Consider the following 6117-nt stretch of genomic DNA (forward strand, 5'->3'; position numbering starts at 1 on the left):
CTGCCGCAGCCTCCTGAGTAGCTGGCATTACAGGCGTATGTCACCATAGCTGGCTAATTTTTATATTTTTAATAGAGACAGGACTTCACCATGTTTTCCAGGCTGGTCTCGAGCTCCTGACTCAGGTGATCTACCCGCCTTGGCCTCCCAAAGTTCTGGGATTACAGGCGTGAGCCACTGCGTCCGGCCCATCTGTCTTTTAAAAAATGTTTTTAATTTGAAGTATAATTTACATTCAGTAAAATGCACAGATCTGCTTTACATTTTGATGAGTTTTAACAAATGCATTACCCATATAACCCACCTCCTTTGAAGATATAGAACATTCCTATCATCCAGAAAGTTCTCCTGTGCTTTAACCCTGTCCGGCACTCCCCCAGCAGCTGATGAACCTGCTGTCGACATTGGTACAGGATTCTGGCCTCCCCAAAAGAGCTGCTTTGACAAACCTGCTTGCCTTACCCAGCACTAAGTCCCTGTCTGCTCTCTCAAAATTTCCATCTTTAAACTGGTTGTACCTATAACCCTCCCTCATCAAGTCAATAGATAAACAAACCCTGGAAAAAAACACCCCTTCCTGGCCCAGCAGCCCACAGCCTAATCTTTCCTGTATCCCCAACTATCAGACATGTCACTCGCCTGCTGGTTCACCCTCACTAGGGTGGCAGTTGTACAGGAGCAGCTGGGCTGACCTGTTAAGCAAGAAGCCAATAGCTGGACAGTGACACTCAGACCCCAGCCTGGGAGAGCCTGGCTGAAAGCCCCATTCTTTCTGGTCTGACTGTGGAGAGAGGGGGCGGAGCATCCACAACTCTACTACCCTCCGCATCCTTCAGCTGTGCTTCCTCCTGGGAGACGGAGCTGTTCGTTTATTTGGCCAAAACTTTCTTGAGGGCTGTAGGTGTGTGGGGGCCACTGTGCTAGAGAGAGAGGCTGGTGTGTCAGAAGGCAGCCACCTGGCCAGAGGAGGGTCAACCCCCTTGGTGTCCTCCTTCCCCTGGCTGGACACAGCGCCCTGCACTCTCCACATGTGACTGCTCCCCTCAGAGCCGCTTCCAGGGGAGGGGTTCTAACCCTGTGGTTGGGGACACTGTGTTAGTTTACAGTGGGCCATGGCTCCCTCTGACATCTCCAACTCAGAGGCAGTGGAGAGAAGATGAGAAATTCCCTGCACCTCCTCCCTCAGCACCCACCTCTGCACCATCCACATATGGAGACCCTGACGGTGGTCCCTGGCAGTGCCGCCATCTGCGCCTCCTTTCCATGCCTGCAGCAGCCATGCCCATTCTCCAGACCCTCACCCACCTGGCTCAGTAGAGGCTGCACTGCCCTGGGGTCCTGCCCCTACACCTGGGCCTCTGTACCCATCAGTTCCCCCAGTCTGGTTCTTATTTCCCCCAACAAGTAGGGAGCCTATAAGGTCACCTGCTGAGCAAGCTGGGGGAGAGAGTAGGGCCGGGCTGGGAGGATGAGGAGGAGAAGCTTATGGTCCTGTTGGAGACTCAGTGGAGCAGAGTCTATGCAGACCCATTGGCTGCCTAGCCAGTGCTGATCCTGCTCTCACACTCGTTTCTTCTTTAACAAAACCATGACCTCATTAAATATTGGAAACCTATAAACCTCATGGACCCTCCTCCAGCCTCCCCGCCATGCATTGGTGAGTCTAAGTCAACTCTAGTCATTTCATTCCTCTGGACACTGATTGCCTGGGGCTTAGGCATGAGCTGCTTCTTCACCTGAGCCTGAGCCACACGTGTCCTGAGCCTGCACCTACCAACTGATGCACTGGGCCAGGGAGAGCTCCGTATCGATGGAGATGAGCTGTGAGGAGCTGGTGGCTGGGTGGATCACGTTGTTGTAACGGGTTTTGTTCAGAGGGTCATCCATCAGCTTCTGCTCGGCATGGACCATGCAGCAGTCCCCTGGCTAAACACACAGACATGCTGGGCCCTTGAGCAGCTGTCCCCCACTGCAGCTGACAGCTATGAAGCAGGAGCCGAGAGGGCCAGAGAACACAGGCACCCCGAGGGCCAGCTGAAGCAGTGAAGGCGGTGGCGGGCCTGGCTCTCCCTGGGGACTTCAAATGACATTCATGACAGAGCTCAGCTACCTCCTCCCATGCCACACCTCTTCCTCCTCCTCCTCCTCCCTCAATCAATGAACAGCATCCCACGCTCCACACATCTGATACAAAACTGGGTGTCTCTTCCAGACTCCTCCCTTGGTTCATTCAAGTGGCCACCAAGTCCTGTCTGTCCTCCCATCTCCACGGCTACAGCCATGTCCCTGCCTCCCCTGCCCTGTCCACCTTCTGTTCTCTCCACCCGCACTCTGTCCCCGCCATCCATGTGCCATACAGTGGCAGACTGGTCTTTCTACAGCACACTGGACTAGCGCCCTTCCCTGCCCACAGCTCTCAGAGCTGGAGGTGGAGTTGAGACTCATGGTTTGACATTCAGAGCTCTTTTTCCCTCGGCACTGGCTTATCCAGAGCGCTCACAGTGCGGGGCAGTTATGAATTTACCGTTTATGAAGAACTTGCCACATACTATTAGTGGTTTTTGAATCATGTCAGAATCACCCGGATGCCTGTGTAAATGTAAGTTCCCAAGCTTCATTCTCGGAGATTCCGGTCCTGTGAGCCTAGGGTGGGGCCCGGAAATCTCTATGGGGTGGTGCAGGCTGCCCCAGGAACACACCTAAGAAACACTGCAACTCCCCACACACTTCCAAGTCCCCAAATACGTAGGCAGGTATCTCATCTCCATAGAACAGATAGGGAAACTGAGGTCCAGAGTGGGGAAAGAAATGGCACAGGGTCACCCAGCAAGTAGTAGCAGAGCCACGACACACCCACTGCCTGCGGACACCATCTCTGATGACAGCTCCCCCTCCCTACAGGAACCTTGCCCACCCCCACCCCTACCTCCTGCTGCCCCTATGGTGGGTCTCTGTCCAAGGAAGATGTAGCCCTGGTCCTCTAGGCTGACTGGGGCTCAGAGGAAATGCTTGGCCCAGAGTGTAGGAGCTAGAAGGGTTCTTGGAATTCAGGTGAGGAAATTGAGGCCCAAAGAAGGGAGTCCTCAGATTTAAACTCTGTCTGGAGAAGGTCTGGGTCCCCTTCCTGAGTGGTAGGTTTGGCTTCACCAGCCCGGCCCTCAGTCAAGCTGTCTGTCCAGGCCCGCCACACCTTGGGGTGGGTGACCAGAGGCGGCGGTGCCATAAAACACGTTTCCTGGGAGATCCACCCCCAAAGCTCAAATATTCCAGGGCTGGTGATTTGGGCACGCCCCCTTCCCTCTCAGCCCGGTTTCCCCATCTCTACAATAGCTGTGTTGGAGGAGACTTCTCTCTGAGACTGAGCTGCAGATGTTCTCCCGGGTGCCTACACCGCCCAGGTTGCTGGCTCCTCTGTGCCCACTCTTCAAGACAGTCACCTCTTAGGTGAGGAAGGAGCCTCAGCCCTATCAGAAATGGAGGCCGGTGCACCCCCAGCCTCCCAGACTGCTAGGGATGACCTGGGCTGCCTGCAAAGCCAGTAGCACTGCTGCCCAGGCCACAGACACCCACCAGGGAAGGTGGCCCTGGCCCTTGCAGCAGCTCTGAGAAGAGGCAGCCCCCAGTCCAAACCTCGCTGAGTCACCCACACCTTCCCTCAGCTCAAAGAGGCTTTTAGGACATGCATCATCTCAAGTTCATACCCATGGGGTTGCTGAAAGAAAGGACAGTGTGGTATGAGCTGGCGCAAGGGAGGGCTGCTCTCTGCAGACTTTGCAGGGAGGGCACTTAGGAAAAAGGACAAATATGGGAGGGTGACTAGCTCAGGGTTAAAGGGAGCGGATAGGGCTAGAGTGGGCTGGCCTCGTTGTCCTCCTTGGGCCTCCCAGCCTGGGCTCAGATGATTCAAGAGAGCAAGCACCTCCCTCTCCCAGCCAGGGAGTTCTCGCCATGTTTTGGAATCAATACCATTCCCTTGTGGGCTGGAGGGCAGCCCCCACCTCCAGACCTGGCTGGAACTGCTGCCTCAATTCTGGATCCAAAAGGGCCCCTGGCAGCTTTTCCGTCTCCCTCCCAGTCCAGGCCCCCCTCTTCCCAGTGAGGGCCCCAACAGCAAATCTGACAACTGGAGGAACAAGGCAGGAAGGGCAGGGTCTGAGGGAGTGACCACCTTCAAAGGGCCGCTCGGCCACCTTCTCTCCAGGACTCTCAGGCTTGCTTTCATATCGCTCCCTCAACATCCTTTTGCTATAATCTGGCTTGTAGACAGACAGATGGTCTTTAAAAACAACAACACTGTTGACGTGGAGCAGACTTCCCCTTTGGGATGGTTTGGAGAAGTTAGGGTTGAGGGCATCCTCTCTTCGGCAAACTGCGGCAGTGATAGGTGAGATATAGAAAGTAAATAAAGGCTGGGCGTGGTGACTCACGCCTGTAATCCCAGCACTTTGAGAGGCCAAGGTAGGCAGATCACCTGAGGTCAGGCATTCAAGACCAGCCTGGCTAACATGGCGAAAACCCATCTTTACTAAAAATACAAAAATTAGCCAGGCATAGTGGCGCACGCCTGTAGTTCCAGCTACTCAGGAGGCTGAGGCAGGGGAATCATTTGAACCCGGGAGGCTGAGATTGCAGTGAATGGAGATCTCACCACTGCATTCCAGCCGGGGTGACAGAGTGAGACTCCATCTCAATAAATAAAAATTTAAAATTACCTAAATAAAAAAAAATACCCAGTCTGAAAAATAAGTTAATCTTTATCTCCATGAATGAAAAGCAGAAAAGAATACAAAGTGGTTGGAGGCTGAAGAGCCTGGACCCTGCTGGGCTTTGGAAACCAAAACAGTGACAGGTCCTTTGGGATAAAGGAATCAAATGACTCCTAGCTGGAAGCTGGGGGGTTGGGGGGACCCCAGTACTTGAAAGGATGCTGGTCGGGCGCGGTGGCTCATGCCTGTAATCCCAGCACTTTGGGAGGCTGAGGTGGGTGGATCACCTGAGCTCAAGAGTTGGAGACCAGCCTGGCCAACATGCTGAAACCTCGTCTCTAAAATACATAAAAATTAGCCGGGTGTGGTGGTGGGCACCTGTAATCCCCGCTATTTGGGAGGCTGAGGCAGGAGAATCCCTTGAACCCGGGAGGCGGAGGTTGCAGTGAGTTGAGATCACACCACTACACTCCAGCCTGGGCGACAAGACTCCATCTCAAACAAACAAACACACACAAGTGTGCTGGAGGGTGGGGAGTCCGCTGCTGATCTGTGGTCTGTGTCCCTGGCTTTATGGGATGTATACCTCCCCAGTATCCCCAGGACAGGAGCTTGCAAATGCCGTAAAACCTGGAGGCCACTGCAAAACTGTCGACATCAGACTAGCAAAGGTGATAGGATGAAATAGGTTTTTTAAAAAGTTTGACAAGTTTTTTTTAATAAAAAAAGAAGAGCGATCTAATCATCTATAGAGAATAATATAATATTGGTACAAAACTGGAACAAGGATATACAAGGACAGTTCATGGTAGAACAGTCTGAATGACGAGTCTTTGTCACAGGGAGAGGGCACAGGGCAGTGCTTAGTGCTCGGCCTCTGGAGCCAGGCAATCCGGATTTGTACTCCTGCTGCCACTGCTTACCTTCCCTGTGACCTTAGGGAAAATGACTTGCCTTCACTGTGCCTTAACTCCCTCATAGATAAAGGGGGAAATAACCTCTACAAGAAGCCTTCTAGGATGAAATGAAATAATTCAAGGAAAGTAACTTAACAATGTCCAGAACATAGAAAACCAAATAGATGCTAGCTGTTACTAACTTTTATGAACATGAATTCCAAAATTTTAAATACAATAATACCAAGTCAAATGCAGCAATGTACACACACACACAATGCATCGTGGTGAATTAGGTTTTATTACAATAATGCAAGGACAGAGTCAACATCAGATAATGCACTATTAGCAAGCTAGCTTCCTTTTTTTTTTTAAGACAAGGTGTCACTGTCACCCAGGCTGGGGTGCGGTGTCAACATCTTGGCTCACTGCAACCTCCACCTCCCCAGCTCAAGCAATCCTCCCCACAGCCTTCCAAAGTGCTGAGTTTACAGGTGTGCGCCCCCACACCCAGC

This window comes from Macaca thibetana, chromosome 7 (assembly GCF_024542745.1).
Source record: "Macaca thibetana thibetana isolate TM-01 chromosome 7, ASM2454274v1, whole genome shotgun sequence".
In the NCBI taxonomy this organism is placed as follows: Eukaryota; Metazoa; Chordata; class Mammalia; order Primates; family Cercopithecidae; genus Macaca; species Macaca thibetana.